Source organism: Vulpes lagopus, chromosome 1 (genome assembly GCF_018345385.1).
Source record: "Vulpes lagopus strain Blue_001 chromosome 1, ASM1834538v1, whole genome shotgun sequence".
In the NCBI taxonomy this organism is placed as follows: domain Eukaryota; kingdom Metazoa; phylum Chordata; class Mammalia; order Carnivora; family Canidae; genus Vulpes; species Vulpes lagopus.
Window position 1 is genome coordinate 176,479,391 of NC_054824.1, and position 16,796 is coordinate 176,496,186.

At 39.5% G+C, this 16,796-nt stretch overlaps 1 pseudogene; it reads left to right on the forward strand.

The window, feature by feature from the left end:
• The first annotated feature begins 836 nt into the window (after window positions 1–836).
• The window catches only part of LOC121487906, a 49,904-nt pseudogene continuing 33,944 nt past the window's right edge, over window positions 837–16,796 (forward strand).

Here is a 16,796-nt window from a genome sequence, read left to right on the forward strand (position 1 = left end):
CACACGCAGGTGGCCAATCGAATTACACTTTACCCTATAGTATCCATTTGAGCTGGCCTATTTGGTCAGAATTGGCCCGCAGTTTTGGTGGGGACAAAGCAGGGTTACATTGGTATGAGCCAATTTCCGATTAGGGTGTGCCCAGCAGCTTGACTAGGGTGGGGCAGCGCCTTAAGCAATAAGCAGGTTATGTGGGGGTCATACAGGAGGTGGCAGGTGTAGCACAAAATGGAATCAGTCCTGCTCTGCTTGTCCAGGGGCAGGGGATTTTTGTTAAATTTCCTGGGTCCCACACTGTGCAGCATTGAGCCCCGTCTAGTGGGAAGAACCCAAACATGTTTACAACAGGGAGGAGCTCCATGTTTTTGTTTGTCTTTTTTTTTTTTTTTTTTAAGAACCACTGATCCCCAAGGTGGGGTGGGGGTGGGATCATATAATCTTAAGAGCTGAAAGGACATTTAGAGGTCTGGCAGTGACCTCCCCCTCCCCCAATAGTTACCATTTCTGAAGCTTGTCATATAACCCCCATTTAAACAGATCTAGAGATAGGAGACAGCAACACAAAGTAGATCATGTTATTTTTTAAGATGTTTAAGTCTTAGAAAATCTCCTTTTTCTTTTTTTCTTTTTTCTTTTGTACCCAAAGTTCAACTACGTCTAAAAGAAACACCAAATAACTGTCTAAAACAAAAAGAAAATTGACTTTTCATGTAAAAGTTATCCAGAGGTAGGTAGTCCTGGAGTGAAAAGGACAACAACGATGAAAATGATCCAGGCTCCTTTTATCTCAGTTCTCCACTGTTCCTAGAGTGTCACTTTTGCCCTTGTGATCCAAGATGGCGGTGAGAGTTCCAGTCATCATGACCACACTCCAGGATAGAGGAAGAAAGGCTGAAGGGCACACCCTTTCTCTTTAAGGAGATTTTCTAGAAATATTGCAAACCATTTATGCTGATATATCAATGTTCAGAACTTAGTCACATGGCCCACTAACTTCAGAGGAAGCTGAGAAATGTCAAAGTGCTCCATTAAAAATCAAGGTTCCATTGCTAGGGAATGAGTGCTGAAAGGCAGCTAGCAAGCTCTGTCACACTGGTCCTTTAAATATTTGAAAAGAACAGGGGCAAGGGGCACCGGGTGGTTAAGCATCTGACTTCAGCTCAGGTCCTGACCCCAGGATCCTGAGGTCAAGCCCCACCTGGAGCCCCAGGTCTAACCCCTCCCCTCCTAAGCTAATGAATATAAATGTATTGTCGTTTAATTTTACCTGGTTTATTTTAGCTTATCTGAACCTTTTGAGAACTTTTTGAATTTCAGCCTTCCTACTTAGCATATGACTTGGCTGTGGGCTTTTGCACCTCTGATAAGAAGAATTCCTCTTCCAGAATTTATATTCTCAGCATTGGGTACAACCCCTTTGCATGGTAGATTCTCAATATTTGTTTAGTGAATGAATTCTGCAGTTAGAAGCAAAGGACATTTTCTTGAAGAGTTGTCTTTTTGTTGGGTGTGGTTTTTTGGTTTTGTTTTTGTTTTTAATTCTGGAATTGTTTATAAAAGCAGATTATAAAACACCCTGTCTTTTAAAATAATATAGACCTTTAGTGTCTGGGAGAGTTATGTTTTAACACATATCCTGACTTTTAAAAGGGGGGAAGGTGATTTAAGCAATTTTCTAAATTTCTAGACCATACAAATATGATTCTGTGTTGATTTACTTGGGCAAATTTTTAAAAAGGAAAAGACTAGACAGTAACAGGTTTAAAGATTACATCTTAACTCTGCCCTTATACATTAATATCCTTTCTAACTCACTTCCTTCCCTCAGTTTCACAAATTACAAAATAGAATTCATAAATCAAAATTTTATTTTAGTTGAAAAAGGCATTTAAAGAACATATTCATTAAAATCAGTCCAGGATCCAAATTCTGAGGTAATCTGAAGATTTGGGGATAAGATTAGATATGTCAGCTTCTGAAACAGAAACAAACTAACATTAAATCTGTTTGTGGAAATAATCCTAGAAAGTAACTTGAAAATGTTTACAAAGAAATACTGCTCGTGCAATTAAGGGCTCCTAATATCCTTGCAAATTCTTGCAGTCTGGAGATAGTAATCAAAATATAATGTGTAGAATGATCTATAAACTTGGCACTTACACATTAATGACACACATATACATTCCCCAGTCACTGACATATTTTAAATATTTGGATATTAATTATTATTAAATGCATAGGTTAGAAATAAAGAACTTTTTCCAGGAAGAGACCAAGGAGATGGCACCCCAAATCTATACATTAGTCCTTCACTTAGAATAAATTTTTCCTAGAGATAACAATACAAAGAAACAGGTTTCCTGAAGAAACTATTTACTGGATATATACAGAATTTTTTAAAAAGTAACTGTTACCACCTGTACTATGTTTTGTTCCCCTTTCCCTCTGGCTACAGGGTCTCTTAGCTACATCTTGATCTAATTTCATTAGTGTTGGTTATAAGAATAATGTGTTTCTATTTAGCATGGACAAAATCTTTGGCTCTTGGGGCTTGCAAGTGGATATAGGGCCCTTATGGCTATTAAGTTTCTCTCTGTCTCTCATATGCCCATACACACATCTCATTTCTCATCTCTCAGCTCTGTTTTCTCTGGGTTTACCTTCATTATTACTGCAAGAAGCTACACCTAGAGAGAAGCTTCCTTTAAACCTTATTAAAGCTAAAAAAATAAATAAATAAAAAATAAACCTTATTAAATAACAAGGAATGAAGGAGAAACCTGGTGCTTTACTAGACCAGTGGCTTTTCAAAGCTTTTCTAACCTGATAAAGTACACATTCTATTGTTATATACGATATGTCATATACTTATATACATAAATGTGAATCAGTCAGCTATTTCTACATAATAACAACCAGAACATCTCAGGGGCATACAAAACTAAGTATTTATTTTTAAAAAATTTTTTAAAATATTTTATTTATTTATTCATGAGAGACACACAGAGAGAGAGGCAGAGACACAGGCAGAGGGAGAAGCAGTCCCCATGCAGGGAGCCCAACATGGGACTTGATCCAGGTCTCAAGGATCACACCCTGGGCCGAAGGTGGCGCCAAACCGCTGAGCCACCCGGGCTGCCCTGAGCATTTATTTTCACTCACTGGTGGAAAAAGTCAGCTGATCTATGCTGGATTCCCCTGGGTTTCATGGCTGATCTTGGCAGGGCTAGCTTATGTGTCTGGATAGGTTGGTGGTTAGCTGACATAGGCGTCATTTAACTCAGGAGAGGGGCCTTTTTGTCCTATTAGATTTTCAACTGACTGGACAAGGTCCACCCACATTAGAAAGAGAGCAATCTGAGTAACTCACCTAGGATTTAAATGTTAACTTCATCCAAAAACACCTTCAAAGAAACACTTAAAATAATATTTGACCAAATATCTGGATACCCTATGGATTAATCAAGTTGATACATAAAATTAACCATCACAGCCTCTTTATGCTTTGCTTTCTTAGAAGAGTAGTCATCCCCAATCTACCTCTCGAGTTACTCCTTCCCCACCGACCCCCCAGGAAGAAATGCATTGTAACACTCTTATTTCTGGAAGATAGACCATATTTGTCTTGTACTTCTGTGAACAACCAGTCTGCCACTGAATACCCCCTTCGGGGTTTAATTCCTCATAGTACTGTTGTATACAAAAGTCTTATGTAATTGTATATATATTTTTTCTACAAACACACATAAAGCTATTTCAAATCCCTGTGGAAAAGAATGGGATATAAATATACATACATTGTTTTTACCAACCTAAAGTTTTACATATTTAATTTTCTTATGAAGTGAAAGCTATCTTTTAAGGTCTGAAGTTGTTGGATTTTCAGAATAACACAGTCATATCTTTTTCTTTTTCTTCCCATTTTATTAATAAACCAGAAAAGGCTGCCCTCGTTCTTAAGTTTTTGGGTTTTTTTTTTTCACAATTTCTCAGTTTGAAGGGGCAAAGTAGTCTCAGACTATATGAGATGAATCCAGAGGCTTTAAAATTCATTCTAACATTTACGCATCATAATTTTGAGATTATTTGGAACACAAAGATGCATAATACATAGTCTTTGGCTTTAAGGGGCTCATAACCATTTGAGAGAAAAAGAGACTTATCAAAAACAATTCTGGAGTTTAGAAGTTCTCTTTGTCTAGTAACATGCTCCATGATTCTCCATTTTACAGGTGGAGAAATAGATGCAAAAATCTATGACCAGTTGGGCAAATTATAATGAGTGGTATAACCCAGTAAGAGAGAAAACACCGAGAGAGCACCCACTGTTATAAATCTGTGCTTGGGTCTGAGTCTGACTCAGGAGAATCAAGCCATTGGGCAAATTGCCACCCTAGTGACTGACTTGCACCAACTCAAAATGACTTGCCATATCTCCCAACAATCCTGTCTTTTAAAGTCAGCTCATTTTCTCATTCTTAACAAGGGCTATTTCAGATATTCTCTTTTGTTTTCATTTCTCCAATCCTACTACTTACCTCTCTTTATTTTCACAGATGATCTTTCTTCTGACCTCAACCCTCTCCCCCAAACCATAAGCCATTATACACTCTGCCACCAAATTGTAGTCTAAGCCTTTGCCTTCCAGAGGTCAATATAGAGATTATGGGGAAGTTCAGTTCTCCCATTTCCCTTAAACTGGTCCACTCAGTTCTCTTCTAGGCACGTGGTCAGCTGTGTGTCACTATTCTTTGTACTGCTGGTCACTGAGAGGAAACCTGGGATATGGTGATATCCTTCAGGGAAGATATGGGCCTGGGATAGACTACTACTCCAGTTTACCTAGGATCACCAGTTAGACTGTGCAAACACACATGAATCTCTTCACTGATGCTTTGGGCCAATTTAAACAGTGGAATTACAATATGAAAGAGAAAAGGCTAAAATTCTGCACCGAATGGGTTTCTTCCTGAATCCAAAGGAAAACTATGTGTAGCAAACACCATCAATATTCTACTTTATATCCCCCTGGCTTTCTTAACTTCCCTGTGAAGGTGGTTTCCACACACTGAGAGCTTCTTACCTCAAGCCCCCATGTCTCTTTCCTTTGCCTGAAGGCTCTCTCCAGCCCCACAGGAGCTTGTTCTGCTATAGGCAGGTGCAACACAAGTTTGGAGGGGGTGTTATACCAATGGGGGCAATCTTCAACCAATAAGGATTGGGTTTGATGAATAAATGCCCCAGCTTCCTCACCACCACTGGGACAATTCTTTGGTGTTTTACATGGTTTCTCAGAATATCCTTAGTGGGATTGAACCCTAGTCACCTACTCACTGACAATGGAAAACCACTCATAACTAACCTACTCATTAACCCCACTCAATATGCATGCTTGCTGGCTTTACTCCCTTTTCTCTCTCACTTTTCCCATGTCCTCCTCTGTGCTTCTTAGAATCACTTCATAAATAAACTTTTTGCACCCAAAGCCTTGCACTCAAAGTCTGCTTTTTTTTTTTTTTAAGATTTTATTTATTCATGAGAGACACACACATAGAGAGAGAGAGAGGCAAAGACACAGGCAGAGGGAGAAGCAGGTGCCTCGCAAGGAGCCCGATGTGGGACTTCATCCCAGGACTCCAGGATCATTCCCTGAGCCAAAGGCGGACACTCAACCGCTGAGCCCCCCAGGTGTTGGTGTCCCAAAGTCTGCTTTTTGAAGAAGCCCAAACTAAGATACTGAACAACTTAGGTTTTTTTTAAAAAGGAGTACCATATCTGGAATTATCCTCAGTCTCTCCACTGACTATGCAGCTTTCAGATTTGTTTCTGTATCAGATACCTCCTTTGAACCATTTCAGTGTGTCTTGGACTCACTTATCTTTTACTCCAACTACTGCTGTGGCAACCAGTTCTCTGTATATTCTTGTAGCTTCCTCTAGGTGCAATCTGGCAACACTTCATATCAGGCCCATGGAACTTGCCTTTCACTCTCCACCTGGGGTTTGTCTGTTGACTCCATAGCAAAGAACACTGTGGAAACTAACTGTAGTGCTGATACTTATGCAACTCAGGAGTACTGAGGTTCATGCTTTTGGGGGGGGAACCTTTGAGCAGTGGGAGATAGGATCCAACTGATAAATACTTTCCCCTTTTTGTTTCTAATTAACAGTCTGGAGATGTATTTCAAGCAACTCCTTGGCATTCCCCTGGGTCCCACAGCCAGTCACCCACAGTAGTGTCCAACTTGGTAATGCATCTTTGTGGTGCTCTTTCATCTTTCTTGCTGCCTCACATCCCTTGATCCTGCTTCCTGGTTCACACTCCTCAGTGTACTTAAGTATACTTAAGCCTTTGTTTCAGGCTCTGTTTCCTGATAAACTAGCCTAAGATAATAACTTTCTTCTTCTCAGCTTCATTTTTAAATTCTTCCCTATGAAAGTTTTATCAACCTTTTGGTAAACCAAGGGTTGGGATGACTTCCTGGATCCATACTTTTTGCCTCATTAGTACAATTCTGTAAATTTGCATCATTCAATCTAAAAAATGCCCTGTAGTTTTAGAGGCTGGTCAGGGATGTCAAGTAACACAGATTTTTTTTTCTTTTTTTCTTTTTGTTTTGGTGTATAGCTATGGGGAGATTTGACACACCTGCTCTCATAGTGGGTCCAAAATAGGTTAGGACTTCTGAGTTGGGCCCTAACTATCAATGTAAACTACACAACTGTTGCTCTACTTCTGTAACTGATGAGACAAACATGAATACACTGTTGTATTTGGCACCATCTAAAGTGGCTCCTGGTGATCTGTGCTCCTGATATTAATTCCTTTGTATAATCCCCTCCACTTGAGTGTTAGGAGGACTCAGTGACTTGGTTCTAACAAATAGAATATAGCAAAAGTGATGGGCTGTCACTTTCAAGATTAGGTTAGAAAGGACTGTGACTTCCACCTTCCTCACACATTCCCTCTGGTTCTTATTACTTGTTCAATCTGATGAAGCCACCTGCCATGTTGTGAGAGATACTCTATAGAAAAGCCCATATGGCAAGGAACTGAGGGACTCCTCTAGGCAACAGTGGGAAAAGAACTGAGGCCTTTAGTGCAATAGCCCATGAGAAGCCAAATCCTGCTGACAACCAGGTGAGTGAGCTTGGAAACACATTCTTCCTTCTGCTGATCTTTGAGATGACTATAGACGGTCTCCAACTTATGACACTTTACAATGGCTTGAAGCCATACACATACATTCAGTAGAAACTATACTTTGAATTTTGAATTTTAATATTTTCCGGGGCTAGCAATATGCAGTACGATGCCATTTCATGATGTAGGGCAGTGGCAGTGAGCCGAAGCTCTCAGTCAACCAGGCAATCATGAGGGTGGACAACCAATAAATATACTTATAACCATTCCTACCCACACAATCATGCTGTTTTTCACTGTCAGTACAGTACTCGATAAATTACATGATATATTCAACACTTTATTATAAAATAGGCTTTGTGCCAGATGACATTACCCAAGTAGGGTGCTGTAAGTATTCTGAGCACATTTAAGGTAGGCTAAGCTATGATGTTTGGTAGATTGGGTGTATTAAATGCATGTTTGACTTAATGATAATTTAATTTACAATGGATTTATTGAGCCTGATGCAAGGCTCAATCCCAGGACCCGGGGATCATAACCTGAGCCAAAAGCAGACGCTTAACCAACTGAGCCACATAGGTGCCCTGCCCCATCCAACATCTTGATTGTAGCGTTGTGAGAGAACCTGATCCAGAGAACTCAGGAGCTAAGCCATGCTGTGATTCCTGATCCACATGAACTGTAAGATAATAATAATTAAATTAATAACATATTTTCCAAAGCAAACATTAATTCTCTGGGGTAGTAAATCTAAAGCCATAAAGAAGAAGAGCATATTTTCTGATTATATGTGATTTGAAATGGGCTGCCTTCCACAACCCACTTGCCTTGGAATCAACTAGTTATTTTAAATTGTAGAGTATTTAGTTCCTTTTATACTTTCTCTTTGGGCTTTTAGATATAATAAAGGAGCTATAAGGGATCTTACCTTTGTTAAGTCGAGAACACTGAAATGATGGCTTAAAGTATTTTCCTTCAAAAAAGAGATGATTCCATCCTATTTTTATGGTTGCATGACCACCTCTCTCTCTTTAAAACATTTATTCAGCAAGCATTAATTGAGAAACTAACTCCTACTATGTGCATCAAGTCCTCTGTCTGGGTTGGTGTTACAAGGATTAACTAGACTTGGTCTTTAGTGAGGGAGTTTAACAAATCCACAAAGCCATTAAATACAGTAGGATAATTCTCAAGCACAGAATGGGAATTCTGTAAGATTTTTTGTAGGACATGGTTTCTGATTTGAGATCTGAACAAATGGTAGATGATCAGAGGAGTAAATGGGAGGGAGTCTGTGGTAAGAAAGGAACAGTATGTGCAAAGGCTTGGAGCCTTAATAATTGAGTTATTCTACTTTTTTGGTATTTTTAATATCTCCCTTTTCATTTGGCATCTTCTTCATGGCCTTTAAACATCTTAATATTTAAAGAACCATGGAAAAGGGGGGTGCCTGGGTGGCTCAGTGGTTGAGTGTCTGCCTTTGACTCAGGTGGTGATCCTAGGGTCCTGGGATCAAGTCACACATTAGGCTCCCTGTAGAAAGCCTGCTTCTCCCTCTGCCTATGTCTCTGCTCTCTCTCTCTCTGTCTCTCATGAATAAATAAATCTTTTTTAAAAAAGTGAAAAAGAAGATGGCAGAGTAGGAAAACCCTAAACTCATTTTGTTCCACAGATAGCAACTAGATAACACTCACATACCAGAAAATAACCTAGAAAATAACCCAAAGACAAGCAGAATAAAGTTCACAACTAAATGTAGAGAAGATGTTACATTGAAGAGGGCAGAAAGGGCAGAGACACAACTGAAAGCTAAATGGACCCGCAGGACTGTCAGTGGGAGGGAGACCATGGGCATGGAAAGGGGAGAGAAATAGACCCTTATGTGGGCAAGCCCATTACAAAGATGAACCTTCATAACACTTCGCTTTGAAAACCAGAGGGGCTGAATATTGTGAGTTCTTACAATCATCAGGACTTTAAATTTGGAATTTTAAAAATCAACTTGGCTCTGGGAGAGCTGGAAGGTCAAATGGAAACTAGTCTCCACCCTTAAAGAGACAACACAAAAAACAGCAACAGAGATACAGCATGGAAGAGGCAGTTTGAAAAATGGCCCAGTGCCTACAGGAGGGAGCACGTCCCAAAGGGATAGAAATCCTTGGGAGACTTCTTCAGGAATAAAGGAGCTGGCAGGCACCATTTCCCTCCCTTGCCTACCGCCTTCCCCCCCCAGCATAAACTACACAGCCACCTGCAGAAATGAGCCTGGTGCTGATACTACCTAACTCACTAACACTGTCCCTTTCCTGCGAGGTACCTCCCCCTGCGCTGTATTTCAGTGGACCCACCCTCTCCAGCCGAGCCTGCCTCAGTTCCTGAGCTGCAGGGCCACTCCTGCAGAGGATCAGTGGACCAAACCTTGCTAACACCACTGCACTGCTATCCTGCCCAACATTCCCCTTCCCCACACATTGCAGATCTGCTCCTTCCAATACACTTTGACTGGAGCTCATCCAGGGTGGTGCCACAGGCCTGGCAATGTGCAAGCTGCCTCTTTATTGGGGGCACCACTCCTGCTAATGACTCCTGCCCTGGAGAGAGGGGAGGATCATCACACATACCAACAGAGACACCAGCAGTGAACTGAAGGCAGACAACTAGTATGACCGCAGGCCTCACCCACCAGCGAAAGCTTTTTAGGGAACAGCACAGGGAAAGTATCCTGCAGTTTGGTGCTACTGTATCTTTGGCAAACAGCTAGTCTGACTTAACTCATACCTAAGACAGCCCTGGACTGGCCCATTAACACCACAGGACCAAATCCTGCCCACAACAGGCAGAGAGTAACTGCAGACAACTTGACTGAAGGAAAAAGTGGCTCAGCCACAATAGCAGGGCACAGGCAACACACATAGAAAATAGTCTTGAAGCACTAGATTCCAGTGAACAGGGGATATTGCACTGCAGGCCATCACAGGGCGTCTTCTTAATAAGGCCATTATTTTCAAGAGCAGAAGACATACTGACTTTCCTTACACAGAGAAACAGAGAGTGAGACAAAAGGAGGAGACACGGAATATGTCCAAAATGAAAGAATAGGACAAAAATCAGAGCAAGAGACTAAAGCAAAATGGAGTTAAGTAATATGCCTGATACAGAATTTAAAATTATGATCATAAAATACTCACTGGACTCAAGAAAACAGTGGAGGACATTAGTGAGACCCTTAACAAAGAGATAAAAAAAAGAACCAATCAGAGATGAAAAACACATTAAGTGAAATTGAAAATACACTACGGGACACCTGGGTGGCTCAGCGGCTTAGTGTCTGCCTTCAGCTCAGGGCATGATCCCAGGGTTCCAGGATCGAGTCTCACATTAGGCTCCCTGCATGGATCCTGCTTCTCCTTCTGCCTATGTCTCTTCCTTCTCTCTGTCCCTCATGAATAAATAAATAAAATCTTTTAAAAAAGAAAAAAATAACTAAATGGAATAAATAGTAGACTAGAGGAAGCAGAAGAACAAACCAGAGACCTGGAGTCAGAGTAATGGAAAGTAATCAAACTGAGCAGAGGAGAAAAAAATTATTAAAAATGAGAATAGACTTATAGCAATACCTAGCAATACCATCAAGTGTAATAATATTCACATTACAGGGATCCCAGGAGAAGAGAGAGAGAAAAGGTGGCAGAAAATGTATTTGAAGAAATAATAGCTGAAAAGTTCCTGATTCTGGGGAAGGAAAATCCAGATCCAGGAGGACAAAGATGCCCCAACAAAATCAACTAAAGGAGGTCCACATTGAGACACATAGTAATTAAAATGGCAAAAAGTATGATAGAGAATTTTAGAAGCAGCAAGAGAAAAGAAAACAGTTACCTATAAGGAAAACCCCATAAGGCTATCAGCCGATTTTTCAGCAGAAATGATGCAGGCCAGAAGAAAGTGGCATGAAATATTCAAAGCGCTGAAAGGAAAAAATCTGTAGCGAAGAATAATCTATCCATTAAGGCTTCATTCAGGATAGAGGGAGAGGTAAACAGTTTCCCGGACCAACAAAAGTTAAAGCAATTCATGACCTCTAAACCAGCCCTACAAGAAAGGGCAGAGGGGCTCTGAGCAGAAAGGAAAGGCCATAAGCAGAAGTAAGGAAAGTAGGAAGCATGAAAGCAGGAAAAATTAGTATACCTGTGAAAATCAGTCAAGGGACTCATAAAATAAAAGAATGTAAGGTATGACATCATATACCTAAAACATGGGGAGGAGAGACATAAAGAATGGGTTCAAACTTAAGCAGCCATCAACTTAAGATAGACTGTTGTATGCAGAATAGTAACCACAAATCAAAAACTAGTAATAGGGATCCCTGGGTGGCTCAGAGGTTTAGTGTCTGCCTTCCACCCAGGGCATGATCCTGGAGACCTGGGATCAAGTCCCGCATCAGGCTCCCTGCATGGAGCCTGATTCTCCCTCTGCCTGTGTCTCTGCCTTTCTCTCTCTCTCTCTCTGTGTCTCTCATGAATAAATAAATAAAATCTTAAAAAAAAAAACTAGTAATAGGCAAAAAATAATGAGAAAGGGATCCAAGTATATGACTAAAGAAACCCAACTAATCCTGAGAGAAAAGAGCAAGGGAAGAAAAAAACAGAGACAAACTATTAAACAATCATAAAACAAATAATGAAATGGCAATAAATACATAACTATCAATAATTATTTTGAATGTAAATGGACTAAATGCTCCAATCAAAAGACACAGGATGACAGAATGGATAAGAAACAAGACCCCCGGAGCACCTGGGTGGCTCAGTCGGGTTAGTGTCTGCTCTTGGTTTTGGCTCAGGTCATGATCTCATGGCTATGAGATTGAGCCCCGCATTGGGCTCTGTGCTGGGTGCAGAGTCTGCTTCAGATCCTCTCTCCCTCTCTCTCTCTCTCTCACTCACTCTCTCAAATACATAAACAAAATCTTTAAAACAAAAAACAAGATCCATTTACATGCTGCCTACAAGAGACACATTCCAGACCCAAAGACACATGCAGATTGAAAGTGAAGGAATGGGGGCATCTGAGTGGCTGGCAGTTGGGTGTCTGCCTCTGGCTCAGGGTGAGATCCAGGCATCTGGGATTGAGTCCCACATCGGGCTCCTTGAGGGACACCTACTTCTCCCTCTGCCTGTGTCTCTGCCTCTCTCTTTGTGTCTCTCATGAATAAATAAATACAATCTTAAAAAAAAAATAGAAAGTGAAGGATGATCCATTTATCATGCAAATGGATGTGAAAAGAAATTGGGGTAGCAATGCTTATATCGGAGAAAATAGACTTTAACACAAAGTAATACAGGCCTACTCAAGAAGTGAGAAAAACCTCAAACAACCTAACCTTATGCCTAAAGGAGCTAGGCAAAGAACTAACAAAACCCTAATCCAGCAAAAGGCAGGAAATACTAAAGATTAGAGCAGAAATAAATGATATAGAAATGAAAAAGAAAATAAATTAAAAAAGAAAATAAAAACCACAATAGAATAGATCAATGAAACCAGGAGCTGGTTCTTTGAAAAAAATTCAACAAAATTGGTAGATTTTTAGCCAGCCTCATCAGAAGAGAAAGAAAGAGAAAGAGAGTGACAGAGGACTTAAAGAAACAAAATCAGAATTGAAAAGGGAAAAATAAAAACCAACACCACAGAAATGCAAAGGATTGTAAGAGAATATTATGAAAAATTATATACCAACAAATTGAGCAACCTAGAAGAAATGGATAAATTCCTAGAAACATATAGCCTAGAAACATATAACCTCCCAAAACTGAATCAGGAAGAAATAAAAAATTTGAACACACTGCTTACCAGCAATGAAATTGAATCAGTAATCAAAATCTTCCAACGAACAAAAGTCCAGGACCAGACAGCTTCACAGGTGAATTCTACCAAAGATTTATTTTTCATTTATTTACTTTTTAATGATTTTTAAAATTAATTAATTAATTAATTTGAGAGAAAGAGAATGAGCAGAAATGCCCTGCTGAGCATGCAGAGCCCAATGTGGGGCTTGGTCCCAGAGCCCTGAGATCGTGCCCTGAGCTGAGGTCAGATGTTTAACTGACTGAGCCACCCAGGTGCCCCTCTATCAAACATTTAAAGAAGAGTCAATACCTAATCTCGAACTATTCCAAAAATTAGAAGAGGAAGAAATACTTCCAAATTCATTCTATGAGGCCAAATTATGGAAGCAGCTCAAGTGTCCATCAATAGATGAATGGATAAAGAAGATGTGAGACATATATAATGGAATCTTACACATCTATAAAAAAATTACGAGGGATGCCTGGGTGGCTCAGTGGTTGAGTGTCTGCCTTTGGTCCAGGGCATGATTACAGCATCCTGGGATGAAGTCCCCTATCAGGTTCCCTGCAGGGTGTCTGCTTCTCCTTCTGCCTATGTCCCTGCCTCTCTCTCTGTGTCTCTCCTGAATAACTAAATAAAATATTAAAAAAAAAAACCCACAAATGAAATCCTACCATTTGAAACAACATGGGTGGAGCTAGAGAGTATAATGCTTAGGGAAGTAAGTCAGAGAAGGACAGATACTACATGATTTCACTCATATGTGGAATTTAAGAAGCAAAACAAAGGGGAAAATAATAGAGAGAGAGAGAGACAAATCAAGAAACAGACTTTTAACTATAGAGAACAAGCTGATGGTTACCAAAGGGAAGGAGGGTGGTGGGATGGGTGAAATAGGGGATAGAGATTAAGGAGTGCATGTGTCAAGATGAGCACTGAATGATGAATGAAAATGTTAAATCACTATACTGTACACTTGAAACTAATATAACACTGCATGTTAACTAACCAGAATAAAAACTAAAACTTAGAAAAAATGGAAAAATTTATTTTTATTATGTTCTTCTTTTCTAACCTGTTTGGTGAACGGCTTAGTCATGATCAAATTAGATAATGCATATGGAAGCAACATGTAAGCTGCAAAATACTACACAAAAGAATTTAAGAGCTATAGTTAAAGGCATGATATTTCTTCTTCTCTTCCCCAAAAGGGAATAATCCTAAATCCTTAATAGGATTTCATTTCCAACCACATGAATTCTTGAGAATGTTTTTGGAAAATCCACTAAACTGCAGGCAGAGACAGAGTCCCATGCTTAGCCTTTACATCTAATGTGTCTGTATATTAAACCAGAACAGAGTTCCTAGGCCTTTGTCATGCTGCCCTATGTCTAATAAAGATTTCTAGTTTTTAGAGAGGTGGAGTTTTCTTTGCTGATTGGCATTTTCCTCATGGTAGCATTAAGCTCAATCATGCAAACTTTCTCTGTAGCTTTTCCTTGAAAGCATCAAAAAAAAAATTAGCTTCAAAATTATTTTAAATAATAGAGAATATTTGGCCTTTCCCTCTCACCACCAAGAAAAATGCGGCAAGTTTTAAGTTTAGGAAAAACTACCTTTTCTTATTTATTTTTTTTGTAAGATTTTATTTATTTATTCATGAGAGACACAGAGAGGCAGAGATATAGACAGAGGGAGAAGTAGCTCCACGCGCGGAGCCTGATGTGGGACTTGATCCTGGAACTCTAGGATTGGGATTACACCCTGAGCAGATGCTCAGACACTCAACCACTGAGCCACTCAGGCATCCCCTACCTATTCTTATTTATATCCAAATGTGAATGACTGCTTTACTCTCACCAGCAAAAATTATTTCCAGTTCTTGGTAACGCACTAGCTATAGACTTTTATTTTGTCTGATTTTTAAAGATGTTATTTATTTATTTGACACAGGCAGTAAGAGAACACAAGCAGGGGGTGCAGCAGAGGGAGAGGGAGAAGCAGGCTTCTTGCCTAGCAGGGAGCCTGATGCAGAGTTTGATTCCAGGACCCTGGGATCATGATGTGAGCTGAAGGCAGATGCTCAGCTAACTGAGCCACCCAGGTGCCACATCTATAGACTTCTAGGTAGTTTATTCATAGTTAGAACTTAAAAAGATTATGTTATACTTACTTAGTTGCTTCAAAATTCCTTTCCTATACTATATACGATGGTACAAAACTTTTAGCAACAATAAATTTTATTTTTTCTATAGAAAGCTAGGCAAAACTACCAAGGGAGTATTAAAACCACAAAATTGTTATTACTGAGAACAGTCTCTTGATATTATGTGCCAACAAAGACATTGAGTCATATTCCACATTTGTGAAAAGTCCCCCGAAGTATGGCACAGTCCTATAATCAATCTTATATGAGTAAATTTACTTTAAAATCTTGATGGATTTGGAGCACAAAAAATAATAAAACATTTTAAATGAAGGCAGGAGAAGATTTTCCTGTTTTCCCCAAATTTTTGGAGGGTAACTTTCTTGGCCAATATCAAAAATTTAGGAGGCTCTGATAATTTGTCTTAAAATAATATTTTATATAAAAAAATAGGCTCTTTAGAAAGAGAAATTGCTTTGAAATGCTAATTACCCCCACTCCTCCTTGGTTTCTATTGCATTTGTCATCATATTATCTTAAGACATGTTGGTAAGAGGCTGATATGGAAGGGCTGTGAAATAAGAAGAAAGTCTTCCCAACCTTGAATTAAGGTAATTTTAAGTATCAAATCTGCAGACATCCAGGGGTTGTTCAAGAACAAAGCTTCATCTGTTGCCTGTTCTTATGCATTTTAATGTACTGTACACTAAGACTCAAGAAAAAAAAAAAAGATTTAACAAGCTTCTGACTTTTGATTGAAACTCTTTTGCAAGGTTTTTCACAAAACATTTTATAACTCAGAAAGTTAGGGTTTTTAAATTTTATATTATTATTATTTTTTTTTAGAAAAATAAGCCAAGCTTTGAAAAGCATTCTTCTAGAAACCTAAAGCTTTGCTGATTGCTTCCAGGTTTTGATATATTTCTGTGGTTAACAGGATACCACAGTAGGGGGCATCAAAGAAATGGTAGGTTTGCACCTAGAAAATAATTCTATTTTTGTATTGAAATTGAATTTGCCTTTATAGATGGAATACATTTACATTTCAAATAGCAAAGAAAATTCTGCAAAGGACTCCTACAACAACCAGACCCAAGTTATCTATAGTCTTCCACCTTCAGTAACTTCTTTGCCAATTATCCTGGATCTGCAGAGAAATTCTTATAAGGGCATTTTAAGCACCATGAGGAATGCGTGATTAACTTTCATAGAAAAGCAATCCAGAGTATTAGAACTATAGGTTATGTCCAAAATGCCTTTTTCTCTGAAGAGCAGGGACTGTGAGGTCATCAGGGTGAATAGAAATCTAGTAAACCAAAATGGGAGCTGCTGGGAGTGGCAGGAGATCAGGTTGAGTGAGGTGTGCCCAAAGCCCAGGTGGTACGCCATGGCCTGGTTCAGGGTGGGGTGTGCCCTTTTCTCCAATCCAGGTAAGCCAGGTGCCTGTCATCCTCAAAAAGCCTGTCAGGATTAAATTCATCTTGTCACTCGTCCATGTCTTTGTTAATCAACGCCTAAGTTTCTTGTCCTTGACCTGGGCTTAAACTTTACTTCCTACCTCTTTCCAAATGATTTCACTGCATTTCTAGGAACTTCTAGTCCACAGATTAAACAAACTTTCTAATTATCTCAAGCTATGACTGAGAACTCACTTTCC